Source organism: Papilio polytes, unplaced genomic scaffold (assembly GCF_000836215.1).
Source record: "Papilio polytes unplaced genomic scaffold, Ppol_1.0 DF823912.1, whole genome shotgun sequence".
NCBI lineage: Eukaryota > Metazoa > Arthropoda > Insecta > Lepidoptera > Papilionidae > Papilio > Papilio polytes.
Genome location: NW_013525292.1, coordinates 319,551 through 338,012, shown reverse-complemented (window position 1 = coordinate 338,012; position 18,462 = coordinate 319,551).

Here is an 18,462-nt window from a genome sequence, read left to right as displayed (position 1 = left end):
CCCCCCAGCCACTGCCGCGCCGGGCCCACCCATCTCACTGGCACATCTGGACACATACAAAAATTATATGACTAAGAGAAAAATATGCTAACTCTATTGACTTATAAAGACTAACGTTAGTCTTCTAAAAGACTAAAGCCTTTTGTATAGTATTTAATAATTTAAATGGCATCAGGACTACACTGAAAAACTAAAGATAATAATTGATATTCGATTATAAAGGGAAATAAGCCGCTTCTCGTGGGAATACTAAGTGGAAATATGTAAAGACCTATCAGGTCGTAAAAACATTTTAAAAACAACAAACGCACTATCGAAATTCAATTTTATATTGAACCCTTACAATTACACGATTGCCCTCTATCCGAATAAAGAGCAAGCAAATCGAGAACCAAATAGATAATGCTTCACAAGGGAAAATTGAATTCCACATTCGTAGATATCAGTGGCCGAGCGTCACCCGTCCCAGCCCTAGGGCGTAGGGCCGAGACATGCCCGCGCCTCATTACTCTCCTGACAAAGGCAGAATAAGATCCCGTACTACGCACCAAATGGTTTGACAAAGCAAACAAATCAGCTAGGTAAACTGTAAATGGTTAATATGTCGTATGTAGACGAAATAAAAATAGACGATGTTTGAAGACATTTTGACAATTATATTAACATTTATATGATTTCTCTTCCTTTCTCTCTTTTTTTCATTTTTCATATTATTTTTAAACGTAATTTTACGACATTGGACAGGAACAGGGCATTAAAATATTCTCGGTAATCTTGACCACACAATTACTGAAGTTCGAAAATTAAAAATTAAACAAGTTAAACAACTCTTGTTAGAAAAATTGATAACTCATACTAACCCTTTGATCAAAATTATCCGTCAAATAAGAAATGATATCGTTATTTAATTCCTAACTTAGCTGAAACCTTAAGTTAATTAGACATTTGTTACATCCCCTTACTTGTAACCCGAAACTTGTAACAATATTCAGCTCTACCATGTTACACAAAAATTTTCCGACATCAAACACATTCCTTCCGGAAATACCGAACATATTACGAAAATCTCTTTGACAATAAATACGGAAAATTGAATCAAAGGGAATTTTCCGCGAACTTATAAATTCGGGATAAGGGAAGAACAAATCGGGCGGACCCAATTTGCCCCCCAGATACGTCAGACGAAATTTCCTCATAAAAATACAGAGAAAACATAGAACAGGCGAGGTTTTTTCTTTATTAATTCTGCGAATAAACATTAATTAAAACATTTTCTTAACATAATTTCGTATAAATTATTATTAGATAGCAAATAGATGAATTTATTAAAATGGTCTATCGGTCTTAGCGCTACAAGCGCCCTGGGCAAAACTTCTACAGCTCCCTTTTTCCTGCTTTTTCTTCGAGGACCCCTCCTCCTCCTCCTGATTATGAGGGACTGTTCACTATAAAAATATGATTGTACCATACAAAAAGTTCATGCCATTGAACGTTTGATTAAGTAGGAAAGCATGTCAATAACAAATTGTCCATCATTTATTGTCTAGTTGCACCTGTACATTCCTGAACACAGGGAATAATAACATGCACGATTACAATACGATACCATGGTTAAAAATAAGTACAGTCAGGTTCAATGGTAGTCACTTAAAGAACTAATTTCAACGCCTATTACGCCTTAAAATGTAACAATAACAATAACCGACAGATGTTTTAATTGATCAAACCGCCCGATAAAACCCCTATCGCGTATTTAAGAAATAGAATTTAAATAATTGTGTGGTATAAAAATTTTTCTCCGTAACTGGAATATCGTAAACGAAGGCGACTGTACTTGAAAGTTCGCTTGTTTTTTAATGCCATCTGCATTTTACAATGTCTTAGTATTTCCAAACAGGTATTTAACCCTTTTGTATATAATATATTTAACTCAGTGTCCTTGTATATCTTATAGTTAATAAAATGATGCCATTTAAATTGTGCTAATATATATATGTTTTTAATTAAAACATTAATAGATTTAACTAACATTTCCTTTAACCACTCCAACAAAGCTCTAGGCTTGTGCAAGGATATGGTTCACGAGAATAGTCGAATGGCGGGATTCGAACCCTCGACAGAAGATCTGTAGCCGATACCCCAAACCATTAGGCGATTGGTGCTTGTATATTATTTTGACAGTTATAATGTACAGTCGTATTACATATAGTATATACACTTACCTTGTATTCTGAAGTAATATTATTCAAAAAGAAAATACTCACATTATGCAGTGGTTGCCTTTTCGCACTCTTACAGAAATTATTGCAACGTACCTTTTTTTAGTTGACCGGAGTATATGATGTCCATTGAAGGGTTGGTAAATTGTGGACATTTATATAAAGATGAATGTTAACAAGTTAGGAAAGATATGTCCGGGAATCAAATCTAAATTATTGATATTTTTAGTGTTGTTTTAGTTTTTCAATTTCAGAATATCGTATCACACCTTTTCTGGAAGTATTTTGCTTTGAGAAAGATTTAGGAGCGTTTAGCTAGTAAACGCAGGGTTACAAATTACCTCCGCAACTTAATCTACTCCAGTGCAACTTGTACTAGAACAAGGTTGACGAGTAGATTATAGAAAATGTTGATAACTTGTAAAGGATATAAAGGTATTAAGGTCAAATAATCGAAGTTAAATGTAGATTAAAATTTAAACACAATTCTTGTTAACCCATATTTTAATTAGATATCCGAGAAAGATAACAAGTGGGCACCGGAATTCGCTGAAATAGCTAAGTGACCGCTACCCAGATATCCGCATATGTAGACGCGTTACTTGCCTCAATTTAACAGAAGAGTGGGTGGACAGAGGATATTTACCTTATGTAAACTTCCTCTCCCCGCTAAATCCACTTCTTTCCATCCTATCGTTGTATGAAAAGGGTGTATAATATGAGAGTAAGTTATTTTGCAAATAACAATTCCACGTTTTGTATCTGTCAAAATTATGTTAATACCAGTGACAATAGATGGCGTAATGATGCGGCAGACGATATCGACTTTGAATTGTAAATTTTACATCAAAGACGTTTGTCGACAAAGCTACGAGATACAATTACAATGTTTAAACAGACGCTAACGATTCCATTATTTACGACATATATTACATAGACCATTTTATATAAAGTTTAATTTATCAAAAGCATCCGTGCCATATCCGACCTTATGTTCGCTCCGAATGACAAGAAAAGATTGGACTCAAGTCTTTAAATTAAGAAAATAAACTCCTATACTATGAAAAATGAAATATATATAATTTGTACAGAAAGAAAGCGTATATCGTTAACTTAAAAATAATAATGAATTATAAATTTACGACCATGTAAACAGTCTCTAACACGCCCTAACAGCATTACAAAGGTTACGGATCTCTTAACACTTGTCTCCACTAGCTGAAGTTTATACAGGATGTTCACAATTCCAGCACAATGTAGACTTCCGGCACGCGCCGCTGCGGGACACCCTGAGGGTGCGCGTCGCTGTCGATAGAAAAATAATAGGTAACAATACTCTTTTCATCTATTACATGAACAACGTGAAGGCTGGCTCGTAATGTTTCATACGTTTAGGTTCTAACATAGTTCTAATGAAAGCGTTACCTTTGTGAATTTTAAATGTGATCAATATTACGTTGTTGAAACATGAACGTCGAGACAAGGTAAAGTTATTAATATTATAATAGTTCCTGAAGCGAATTAATCTGAATAATAAATGCTAACGCGGTATATAGTCTGTTTTTTATTGATTTGTACAACGGTATATTTTATAGTAATGTAAAAAATTATTGCTTCTCAGGTTATGTTGTGAATAAATTATTGTCTCTTGCGCTGCGGATACCAAAACTGCTACTTTGTTGACCGACTTCCCAAAAGAAGGAGGTACTAAATTCGTCTATATGTTTTGTTATAAATACATTTTAGCTACAATTTTATTGAAAAGCAATTAACTCGATCGCGAATAGATAAGACTGTATTAAATACAATTAAAAAATTTCAAACTTAAAATATCAAAACTTTCCCAATAAAATTATTTATTTCCTAGAAATCTTTTCTCGTTCACTTATCATACTCTAATCCTCACTTATTTCCACCTTAAAATTACAATACATTGTTAAGCGATACTTAAAACTTATCGACACTCAAAGTCCTGATTCAATGAGAGCTCGACTTTCACAACCTGAAACTGCCGTACCTCTGAACAATGATTACAATCGAAGCCTGTAAACTGTTTCAGCGTTTCGATTAATTAATCAATATAAGGGTGGTTACACAGTGTATTGAATTAAATAATAAAGTAACGAAAACCAGGAGGAGGAGCGTCGGTGGCTCAGTGGTTTAAGCACTTGACTTGTAATCTACAGGTCTTGGGTTCGAATCCCGCCGCCATGTACCAATGTGATTTTCGATTTTTCGAATTTTCATATGTACATAATTTACCCGACGTTCTTACGGTGAAGGAAAACATCGTGATGCAACCTGCACATATCCGCGAAGAAATTCAAAGATATGTGTGAAGTCAACCAACCCGCACTTGGCCAGCGTGGTTGACTATGGCCTAGTCACCCTAATATTAGGGTAGGCTCCGAGCCCCTCGGTGGGGACATATAGTGAGCTGGTGATGATGATGATGAAAACCAGGATAACGAATATAATCTATACTAATATTATGAAAAGAAAAGATTTGTATTCTTTTATTGAAATAACTCATCAACTACTAGGCCGAATTTAAGAATTCTTTCACTATTTAAAAGCTACGTTACCAGTGAGTAACACGCTTTATTTTTTTATTTCATACGGGCGAAGTCACGAGCAAAAGCTTGAATAATTATATAGGCAATAAACATAACATGTTTATTTGCATGCTTTACAATACCTTTAACCAATATCTCCAATCAAATATGTTACCGTAGTAATTAAATGTATGAGGAAAATGTTGTAAAATTTTATTTTCTACTCTACCCTTTCAAAATGATTCCGTTAAAGAGCCATACAGCCTGCTCTTTCAGGCGTGAATGTAAAACAGCTCTTATATGTTACGTCGGTTATGAAATGTTCAAGTTTAAGCGATTATAACTTATAACATCGACTTCACATAACTTTGTTAACACGACTTCGGGAAGTTTCGAGAAGGTTTCGTTATAATTAAATTTGTACTGGGTAAAGATTTTATTATATTTAGAAATGTGTGTTTATTTACACGCAATTTGTATTTCCGACTCCATTTATAAGTTAGTATTTAACTAAACATTTAAAAAATCACTTTTATTATTTAGTTATTTATTGTTTAATAAAGTGTATTGCTGTATCAAAATGTAGTTTCGAAATTTAATATGTCCACAAGCTATTTGTGGTTAATGATTTGGTATTCTATTTTGAACATTATACCTACGTGTCAAGGTACATTTCTGATTAAAACATTGATCATTTTACTCTTTGTGCTGACATGATTTCTAAAATATTATCCGTATAGAAGGGTCAATTTTAATCCGCAAGAGTAATTGTTAGTAAATATTTCCGTAGAAAAATTAAAACAATTTTTTTTTTCAGTTAAATACAGTAGAACCGCGATACCTCAAACCTCGGTAACATAAAAACCTCTATAACTTCAAAAAATAATATGTTCCCTTCCCATCAGAGCCCACAACCTCTATAACATAGACCCTTGATAACTTAAACCTCTATTACTAAAAATATTTGATGTTTTCCTTGGACTTCAACTTATCGAGGTTTTACTGTATAATTTTAGTTTTATATAAAGCGAAAGAATCGTTCAGAATTTCTCCCCTAATATCGTCCAACCCTTCGATTTGCAGCCTTTGTTTGAATTTAGTCCAATTTGCTGGCCTTTGTCCCTCCAACGAATTAGTTTACGTCCTCCCGTAATCAGAAACGATGTTCAACGAAATACGTAAATGTGATGATAATCACAACAGACTCTTGACTTCACAAAATAATCGTGATTTTAATTTAATCTTTTCTTCTCACGTATAAAATTCATCAAAACGGATTCTCTCTTAATCACGTAAAGCAATTATGATGATAACCAGTGGCGTAAACAGAAGGGTTATCACCGAAATATGTGAGATAGTTTTCGTAATCATCGACAAATGTAATAGATTTGTGCAGCGCCCCACCAGGCGTAAAACACACTGTCAGATCTCATACAAACGTTACGTTACGAATGCATTTTCGCCACTAATTTCCATAAATGGACAGGCGCATTATTTATTATTTTCCTAAATTAGTTACTAAAACAATTGCCCTTAAAATTGTTTTTCTTGTTGCAGATATTGAAGAGGATCGATTAAAATTATTAATATACACACCATTTCACTGTAAAAACAAAAAATCTAATAGCATTTTTAAAAATTTCGCGCGTAAACTTCAAAATCGCGCCGTTGCACCGCATGGCGCTGTATAGACTCAGTGCGCAGGTCAAGGTTGCCCCTCTGACCTCTCCCTCGCACGCACGTGTGACCAGCTGTACGTCACTCTCACACATCTCACCTGATACGTCCGTTTCCCGCCAAAGCGTGCACTGTGTCACTGTGCTTAATGGCCGCCGGACAATTTATTTTATATGCCATGCTGGTTTTTAACTTTGAAATTACTTTTTGACGAATTGATTTAGCATTTTTATAACAAATTTTAACTGTAGTATATCAAATTTAGCCTTTTACCAATAAAATAAGTTTATTCCCATTTGAAAATTCGGTGCTTTTAGTTTATTTTTATTTATATCGAAGGTTAATTTGATGACCAAAGTTTTATATAATTTGAAAAATAACGCAAAACGTGAACTCGACGAAAACAATCTCGCAAGCTATTACCGAACCTACGAATTGCTAACGACGCAAGTTCCGCCACATAACCACTCCGTACAAACTTTAACATTACTAAGGATAACTTTTATTACTTCTGTTTGTTATTTATATATTAAATCTAAGGTATTATTATCTATGATTTTTGCTTACTAAGAAGTTGCATTTAAACAATTACAATTTACAATTACCACGTCCCTCTACTAGTTAGTAATCGGAACATAAAACCACTTAAATCATTAACAAGCAAACTAATTAGCTAATTAAAAGAATGATTATTATCAGAAAAGCTTTCCACCAAACTAAGTAGGTTTTTTAATTAATAACACTTCCTGTTCTCGGCTTCGTAATGAACGCTTTGGTAATAATTAAAAGCCTCGAGCAAACTAGATACAAATTACCTTATATTATTTTCCACCGTAAATATTTTTTAAGTTATTATTCATGTCTTACTCCACACAGAAAGGCTATTTTTAATTAATAACCTATAAAAAATACAAAAAAAAATGATATTAGTCTGTGGTATAATTTACTTTACGTCTTTAAATAGAAAACAGTATTTAAACAGCATTTTTCAGTCAATAAATTCCTACATTGACAGCCAATACATCAATTTATTTCGAGTGGCCTCGATATGAACGGACAATACGAGCCGATCATTATATTGTTTTAACTAAATGATTGAACACGTAGCACGTTCACCCTCGACCCTCGGCAGGGGCTCGGGGGTTGATAAAATTCAAGGGTAACAGCCCCCGATGAAGAAATGTGGGTATATCCCCCAACAGGGGCGGCGTTAGGGTACGGAAAACATTTTGATATTTGAAAGATTTAAATTCAGGGCATATTACGTTTCAGTTATTTGTTTTAAATCTAGTAAAGAATAGATTAAATAATTTAAATTGTATTTATGTCTAGTCTTGTTAAAACGTGAAAATGTCTGGCACCGCCTTATAAAACATAATTATAAAAGCAATATTGATTTTTAATAAAAAAAAATGATTTATACAATTCGCAAAACAAAGGATTATTTATAATAAAACATTAGTTATTTAAAAAAACAAACATATTTATTGTTTATTTGTAATGTTTTTGTGGCTAATGAATAGCCTCAAAAACTACTGAGCCGATTTTAAAAATTCTTTCGTTAGAAAAGTAATTTATCTGTTAGTAACATAGGCTATATATTTTTGCATTTCTTTTTTTTATAATCTTCGTATTCCACGCGGACGGAGTCACGGGCAAAAGCTGGTCAATAATAAAAATCTAAATAATAAATCATTAAAAAAGAACATATTGATTATAGACATCGAAAACATTACGGTGAGGCCACACAAACCGGATCGAACCAGAACCGCGCGTACTATATTTTTATTACTGCGAATGTTCAGTCTAGTAGACCTAGGTCGTGAGCAATATTTAGACAGACGTAGGCACTATATTTAGCTGTACTGCGGCATCTCCGACTCGTGACTTCGCAAGTACTAATCATATGTAATATAATGTGCTAGACATTTTTTATGCTTGTATAAATATTTTCGAATCAAGTAGTAATTGAATATTTCCTTGTTGGATAAAAAACGACTATCAAACAATTGTTTTAAAAGCTGTTGGTATTTTTAGAATATACAGGATTGTGAGGAATGCCGACGACGACGCGAACTCGCGGAAGACTACCTACCACTTGGCAGACGACGATCCAAAAAGATATGAAGGAAATAAAACTTGACGAACAAGCCTCTAAGATTCGTGCTGTCTGGAGACTTAGGACAAGGAAGGCCGACCCCAAATAACTGGGAAAAGGCGTAGATAGAAGAAGAAGAAGATAAGATTGTGAGGAAATTAACAAGAGACAAGATTCATTTTGTTTCAATCTACCCGATTTATGTATTACTATATAGAAAATTGTAACTACAGTAATAATCACTTATTAACCTCACCTTTTTGCAATATCCTTCTATTTAATAATCGTTATATTTATTACAACAAATTGCAGTTTTATGAATAATTCATTACCAGCTGACCCCGCAGTTCCCTAGGGACGGCTAAGTTCCCGGCGCCGGCTGGGACATTACGTGTTGGTCTTACACAACGCAACTGTTATTAAAACAACTTTGAGAAAATACAGGCGAACATAGATGTCATTGAAAAAGTTTTTTTTTTTAATTTGGCAGTCTAGACACACCTTTATTTCATGTTTATATATGTTCATTAGTTGAAAATTTAGATGTATGGATTGATGGAATTACTACGTATGCCCAAAACGTCTGAAATCTCCATGATATTTATCATAGATTGAGAGTATAATCTCGATGAACACACATCCTATTAAATAAGTTTTAAATTCCGGTCAAAGTCGTGGTCATAAACTTGTATTTCATATATTCTTTATATAATATGCAAAACAGCATTTATACAAATATTACATCCCACGTAATTAACAAGGAAACAACCACACACGGTGAATGTTCCAATTATCTCAACAAACACAAATGCAGTGTACCAAATGCAATGCGGAGGTTCAATATATCTCCCCCTCCTTCACTTCCCCTCCCCCTGCAGCGTGCTAGACAGAGATAGTACACTGACCTACATCAATACGGATATTCCGATCCGGTAAAATTCAGACTATATTATTACATTTTAAAAGCTGTTAGCTTTCTTTTAGCTCTGTTTTACTCGAACGAAGTGTCATATTATGTTTCTATAACCATGACATCCCTCGTAAAATAAAAAAGATAATTGGTAATTGTAGCTCAAACCTCATACATATTTATTCAAAGAAAGCTGTCGAAGTTACCATTTGAAGAATCGTGTTCTAATTTTGGTACATCTAAACGCAAATTCGGTACATCCAAACCAGATCAGTATCCAATCGGTACGGCCGCGTGTACCGCGTACCCTTTTACGGACGTTTTTCAATGTAAGTAATTGAAATGCCCTCGGCAGCAGTACGCGCTGATAAAAGGTTCACGGGGGAAATCGATGCCGTAAAATAATGAAGAGATACCAAGTTAGGTTATAACTTATCATAAGTTGAATTTAGGGGTTATTTTGGCCAATATTTGTAAAACTTAATTTCTAAAACCCTGTGATTGGTATTAAAAAATATATATTTTCTAATTATTTATAAACTAATTAAAGTAACCACTGATGTAATTTTGTGTAAATGAGTGTACTAAAAAAATTGCAGATTTTTCATAATTCTGCTTATAATATAAAGCGATTTCAGTCTCCTGTGGTACTAATACACCTCTTGTCTTTGTATTGACCTTTGTGTTCGCAATGTCACGAAACAATCTCCATTAAATTAAAACATATTGCCGAGAGAGGGCGCTGGGGAGGCTGCTACAGCAGAATACACCATTAGCTTAATTTATACAGGGGAGAGAAGCCATTTGGAGTATATCATAAAGAACATTACCCTGTACACTGAGTACAAGGTTAATACAAAAAATTACGATAAATCAAAAATTATTAATACCTCCTACTGGAAGTTTAAAACTGTCCTAGTTCTATTCAGTTCAGAGAGACTTGGTCTTTCCTAGTTAAGGTACTATAGTTAGGAAAATTAATGAAATCACTAGATTAATAAGAATGCGACAATTAAAGCCGTTCAACGACCCTTACATGACATCATCTCCTTGTGCAATGCATAATGCTATGCAGAATTATTTAATGATTTCTTAAACAGTTCCTTAGTGTAGTTTTCACGCTGTCGCCACTTAACCAGTTAAGTAAGCTATTTATTGTCATTTTAGTATTACACTGTGCAAAAAGAGTATAACACATGTGCAATGCGTACAAATGGTACGAGAAGGTCGGTGACGCAACGGGGCAACGATCCTGGGCAACATAAATTAGCGTGCGATCCCGTGCAATATATAAAGAACCCTACACACTTGCTGATGTAAAGAATACATAATTCATCGTAACTCATCGTAAACTCGTTATAATTGCTTGTTTTTTTATGTGGAGACAATTAAATGTATCCCTAAGATGCGTACTGACGTTATGCGGTATAATGTTATGAATGGCCGCTTCGAGTTTTTTTTTTTTATATCATAAAGTGGCAAACGAGCAAGCGGTCACCTAAATCCGCCAAAATGGCGAAGCGACCGCTGCCTTTAGTCATTCACAATAGCTACTTTTTGCCTACCCTTGATCGACGGAGGAAACGCACAAAAAGAGGACATTTCCCCTAAAGTTGGGCCCCCGGCACCACACTCATCAGACGAAACGCGGTATTTCTCCCATTTCACGCCTGTCTTTTGTGTGGTCATGGTATTTCACTATGCGAACACTATGCGAGCCGACCCATTCGCGCGAGATGTTAAAGCGGACTTTACCACTGAAAAGTTTCTGAGTTTCTGCGACTTTGCAGTCATCATGCAGTGTAAACGCTCCTTAACAATGCAATTCGAATGCAATCCAACACAGCTGTGACTGGTGTAGGCAGATGTAATAGAAGTCTAGTTAAAAAGATATTTAGTTTCACATAATTGGATCTAATTATATTTAATTGAAAGTTTACCATGACCAAGTTCAAGAGTCGTGGGTACTCAAGCCAATAGGCTTTAAGCGATTAATAAATCGCTTTAAATTTATACGCCCAAGTTTGATTGCTTGTTCCGGTCAATGTTGATTGTAATTTGATCATAGTTTAATCGTAAATGTCATGAGAAAATATTGGTTTCCTAAGTTATCTTTGAACATATCAAATAACGAGCATTAAAGCGCATACATGAAATTTAAAATTTATTGTAAAATATTCATATGGAAGCTAAGAATCCACGTTAACTGCTAGTAACAATTAATGGTAAATTAAACAGTCCCTTAGTGTAGATATCTTTAATTACTCTCCTACCATTTGAGCGGCTGTCACGCAAAATTGACATTCAATGCGAGGCAATGAGGAAAATACGAGCTGATGAATTTTGAATTATGTGTACATATGCTAATTGGTTACAATTTGGCGAATGCATCGCGCGGCCACCTATCCATATCTAAAAATACATCACGCAACAATTAGCATAATTAACACAGGAGTAAACAGGAAACTGTTCTGACGCATCCAATGCGCCTGACATTGACCATCATTTATTATTTAGCCGGATATTATTAAAATATATATCTCTAGGTGTCCGTTTTAACAACGCATTATTTTACACGCGTATTTTAAGGACCTTAAATAAAAAGAAAACGTATAAAATACTTATTTATCCGTTCGTACCGTAAAAATCTAATTTTCAGAATTAATTCATAACAAACATTAACATTAAAAACTAAAAAGCACTGCTTTAAGTTAATTTTACGGACATATCCTAAAAAACTTCGTCCACATATCCACATTAACTTTGTCTGAATTCAGGAGGCGTGCGTTTAATAGTGTTTTGTGCAGGAAGGCGTAGAGGATGCGGAGTGGACGTGCGTGACGTCAAAGCCCCCGCGCCCCGCGCCGTGACGTCATCACATGTAATAAGCATTAATGAAGCAATGTCTATTTCCTGTGGGAGGTATCGCGGTACTTTGTATTGCATTAAATCGACAGTGATCGAAACCAAGGATTTAAACATACATTGAAAACACAAAAAAGTTGCACTAATTACTGACTGCAAGAACCACTTTGTGGAAGAATATGTTTTGATTTACACTACACACTTTTATAAGGCAAAAAGGTCATAGCCTAGTTCGAAATTGAGACATTTTAATGCGTTTGAAAACCTAGGTTTGCTAATAACAACAAATCTTATTACGGTTTCCACGTACACTATCGTAAGTACGATTTACTTATAGGTTTTTTTTTAAATATTAGTTTCTGTGTGTATTAAAGGTAATGTTAGAAAAAACTGTAGTTTTTCGTTGTTGTGTGTTAATGATACATCTTATAACCTTATTAGAATGTTACGTAACGTTGTATGTAAAACGCCCTCTTGAGCGTAATCGACCTCACTCAAGGCTGTCGCCTCGGACTGCGACAGGATCTATCCCCTCCTCTAGCCACGCACCGCGGATGCCACACAGCACACAGATAAACTCAACAATAATTTTCGGTATTCATATGTCAAAGAATACTGTATGTCAACAATAAAAATAAGTAACTAATTTTAATTATAACGGATACATATTTGTAAAGAAAAACAGACACAAGTTTTATTTCTTTAATAAACAAGTACGTTTATTTCATAATATGTTTACATTATTACAAGTTAGTTATATAAAATTAAAGTACTGTTTAATTTAAACATGCAAATGTCTTTAGAAGAAAAATTAAAACATTTTAAATATGCGAATCAACATTAAAATAAAAATATATAAATATACTAGCTGTTCCCATGCGGCTTTATCCGCATGAAATTACAAAAACTTAATTTCATTGTTTACATTTGTCAAATTCTCAATTGCAAATGTTAAAATTACCGTTATTATAATAACCTTACTTTCTTAATGTTGATAGCTTGTAGTTTATGGTCTCTTTTCCACGAGATGAATTTTTCCGATTTATTTACCCCCTAAATTTAACGGCGTGAAAATATATAGCCTAAAGCGTGACGTAAGTGTAGGGCTTTTTATTAAAGAAATATCTTAGGCAACAAAGAAGTGTGTGTTTACGCTTTATTATGACAATATAGATTTGCTATTGAAAATATCTATGTAACAGGAAGTGTGATAGTTTCTCAGAACTAGACTGAATCGCGGCGCTTGTCTAGAATGTCTAAATACAACGCCATCTAGGTATTACGTGTAGGAACTGAACTTCCGTTTCCTGTGATCGTGTCGGGAATCATAAGATTTTACATTCTGACCGAGCCTTTTTTATTTATTAGCGGAGTTAGGTTGTTTTAGCGTCACAGGAATTCTGAAGTACCGTATCCTTATGAAACCACTAGCTTACGCCAGCAACCGTCCGCGTGGGATTAAAAAAAATACAAAAGTAAGAATCCTATGTGTTCTTCCAGACTATCCTCTAGACCTATGCCAAATTTCATCGAGCTTTGTTGAGCCGTTTATGCTACAAACTCGAACAAACATCCATCCATCTAAACTTCCGAATTTATAAAATTAACATGATTACAATTATTTTATTAATACTTTGAGATGTTTTTGAACAAAATTGTAGCGCCTTTTTATAACATTCGTATAATTAACAGAATAAAGGTGTAGAACATACATTACTGTTTAACGCCGTTCTTAAACTAGGCAATTCTAATTAAAGCAGCGATGTATTTAACTTTTAACTTACCAAGTATTGCAAGAAAGAAAAACTAAGCAAATCGAAGCAGCGACAAGTACATTTAAACTAGGTGTGAAAACGTCAATGCGGAAACATTACGCGCCCCCTGGTGAGGGTCGACGTTTTTCATTTATTTTCATACGACAGCTGCGGAGCTCGCTTTGAAACCGTTAGGTTACATTTTAAAAGCTTTTGCGACACATGTATTTAGCTGTTGCGAATCAGATTGCTTTGATTGAAGTAAAAAGTAGACGTTTAATGCGTAGTGAATTAATAATGAATGGAAGATACTTCATTCGTCAGTTTCTAGGAAATTTATATTTGTTTCTAAGCATTACAAAATGTAGATTAAAATTGTCCAATAACACATAATAAAAATCGACGAAATCAAGACAACAGAGCAAGTAATAAAATTGAAGTTGCGGTGCGCGGTGTAGGCGGTGTAGGGCGCGGGGTGCGGAGTGCGGAGTGCGGAGGTAACGTAATAAAGAACATGTTATTTCCATTTACAACCGCCTTTGAGACACGCGACTGGCGTAAGGTATCCCTGAGTGACACACCACACAATATTTACCTATGATGTTATATATGTACTCGTATATAAGTGTTCAGAACTTGTAGCTGCGCAGAGAGAATTCTCATTATTTTACATAAAATACTATGTGAAATAGTGCCACATTCATTCCTGTTACGGGCACTTAAGATGCACCTTAGTGTACATTTGTAATTACTGTACTTTCTTACTAATTTAAGTTCTCTTTTAGTGACCGTTAAGTAAATTCAAAGTGCGGTTAGACTTCAATTATTTGCGTTTAAGATTCAAATTCGAGAAAAATCGCAGTAATATAAACATACATATCTACAGTGAGATATCATGTAGTAAGGTTCGTGTTCAAACTGTATTACAGGACGGAACACGAAACCCCGAACTGAACTAGTTCCAGTCATGTCATCTAATGATGCTCCGCTTTTACAATTAAAGCTAACGTCATGTTATAACTAACAAAATATCTTTTAGAAAGATCCATTCATCGTCACTATGAGGCGAGCCTCTTCCTCGGTCAAGTAGCTCAGTGGCTAGTGCAGGTTGACGACGTCACTTCGCAGGTGGCGCTACCGCAGCCCCTCACCCCGCCGGAAGTGCCCATCTACTTCTCACCCCACCACTTAGTTTCCGCCCTGAATATTTTATAAGTAAGTACTTGAAGTACTTTTTAGACAGGCTGAGATATATTAAAGCTGAAATGCATAATTCGTCTAGCATAGACAACTAAATTGAGTCTTTTTTATTTTTATGTAAATTACAAATATCCATTCCATTCTTTGATATTTACTCTTTGGTAATTATCGGTCAAAATTTAAAATGAATAGATACAAGCTTACACGATCCAAAAACAATCATTAGTCGTTAAATATGGATCAAATTTGTTCAAAATTTAATATCAGTTTTAATTATTAAAAAAAAATCCATTATCATGTAACCTACTGGCAATTAACGTAAATAAAAAAAATATCTCTCAAAGGTTTTTACGCTCATATATTTAGTTGCAAATTAAAAGGAATAACTGAATAGACCATTTTAATTGCACTGGTGTATAAAATTAAATGCATAACGGTACCTCTATCACACCCTGGCAGAGCGAGGTAGACAGAGCTACCTGCGGCCTAGGGCGTCGAACCCAACCCATAATCCCTACCCTGTACAATGGCGCACGCTAAGCGTTAAAAATACTTTATATAACGTTTTTAATGTCAATGAGTGTACTTAACGAAGTCGACCTTCCAAGTGCAAGAGATCATTAAAATATAGTTGCATGTTTACGGCGGTCTTGAGTCTTGCCTTAGCTGGGATGGGTGAGTTTTTTTGCCCTTTGCAATGAAAGTGTATAAATGTTTAATGCTACCGTAATTGTGTATAAGTTTATGTAGAAGGTTATTTACTTTAAAACATGTTGAATAGATGTTTATCACTTAGTGTTAACTTATTGGCAGTCTCTGCTTGATTTATTTATCAAGGACTACACGCAATAGAATTAATTTATTTTCGTACAACGTAAGACGTTTCAAAATTAACATTTCACCAAATAATTAATGAAACAAAGCTTCTAATATTTATCATTGTCGATTCATCAATTTCTGTGTGAATTAATTGCCTTTCCTTAAAACATGATTTAAATAATTGTAAATCGCTTTATTAGTATATTTCTTAAAATAAAATTGTTATAAAATATTTTATATTTCGCTATTTATTTTAAGTATTTTAAGTATCGATCAAGTCTTGTAAAAAATGAGTTAAATTAAAAAATGTGTTGCGATTTAGCGACGTCACATATTGATATTTTATGTAGATTAGATTTACGTATTTATATATGTTAAGTACAATACTATAAAACAAACAGACACGCCGCTGTGCAAATATTGTCGCAAGTGGGAGACACGCGACAACGGACAAAACAAACATTTTTGTATATAGAAGTGCGCAAATCCGCGGCCCTGTTTCCATAATAACCGTGGATTTCTATTGCCGAAAATTCTTTAAAAACACCAACGGCGTTTATTATAATAACACCTACTAATTACATGTAAAGAGGTTATAAAACACGTGTAACAAATATTATTTACAATATGAAAGAAATAATACTTAGTAAATGTTCAACAGATGCTAATTTTTATTATAGATTTTGAATTTCATAAACAAGTCTACTTTGCGAAATAAATAGCGCGTCGGTTCACAGACTAGAAAACGGCTAAAGTCTTGTCGCAAAACATCTGCAGATCTAAAAATGTGCAGTTTCACAGTATTCGTGCAAACGTATCGTTAAGTCAGTTATTCTACTAACAATTTTAAAGGTCACAAACAAAGGTTTTAGTTCAAGTAATTATCTTGTCAATTAAAGTACATACTCCTTTAGGTAAAGTTCTCATAATGACATCAAGTTACACAACTAATGTCTTCGCATAAAACTTAATGTATGTCGCCGGTAACCCGTGTAACAGCGTTTTAAATCCGCTCGGTTAAAATTAATTCATTACCCAGTTAAAAGTAATTGTTGTGAACTTAAATGTGTATACAGAAAAACTATTAAGTGTGTGCTAAGTTATGAGTGATAAATTGACTCTTAATAACTATTAATGTATGTATTGTGACCAAATACATTGCTCAAATACATCTCAAAACTGTTAAAATACCGACATCTTCAATCTTGAAAGTATCTGTGATCGAAACGCGTAAGCGCCGCGTTCTGCACGGCGCATAAGACCTTTTTCTCGGACACTCGCTGTGCATCGCATCGACGCACTGCATTGCAAGGGGCCTTTATTGCTGTGCTATTTATTACTGTGCTCCGTACACGCATATTATAAAGATTGACCATGAGTACTATGCGGTCGCCACAAAAAACTGCTACTGACAGCGGTAGTAAATCTCAACCTGATCTTTCAAAAATATCTGGTGAGGCGATTGATACGCAAATTACATTTCGCAAAAGAAAATACCCGGATCGCAGCGATTGTGAATGCATAAGCGATATTAAATTAGTTCGAGACGAATTAACACGTATTTCTTCCTTATTAGAAACCTATGTCGAGACAAACACAAAAATAATGAATCAAATGAAAAACAATATGGCGGAAGTTAAAGATGAAATCACCGAATTAAAGACTGCACACGAGCAAACAAGAAATTTAATCAACACTAATATAATAGAAATGACTTCGAATATTCAAGACATTAAATCATCTACCTCAGAAATCGCATCAGAACAGAATCGAATAAAGGCGCAACTGTCACAATTGGAAACAAAAATATCTCAGGGCGAGAATAAGATAATGTCACTTGAATCTGACTTCAGACAACTAAAAATAATGCCAGAATCATCTGCAAATTACCAGCTCAGTCTTAATGAACAAATAATACATGAGATCCAAGAAAGGAAGAAAAGAGAACATAACATTATTATAGCAGGTGTACCAGAACAAACATCGTCTAATGTTGAACAGAGACTGCTGAATGATGAGTCCGAAGTGCTCAAAATCTTATCTCAAATAAATAAGGACATCTCAAAGCCCACAAAGATTTTTCGAATTGGAAAGTTTCTTCCCGGCAAAATGCGAGGACTAAAGGTCTGTTTTGATAATCCAGATGCTGCCATGCAACTGCTACGCAGCAAAAACAAATTGTCTACTAATGTAAAAATATTTTCCGACCAAACACCAGCGCAACGAGATTATTTCCAAAAAATAAAAAACGAATTAACTCATCGCGTAAACAATGGAGAAAGAGACATAACTATTAAATACATTAATGGCATACCAAAAATAGTAAATTCTACTACAAAAAACTCCAACCAGTAATAATAAATAA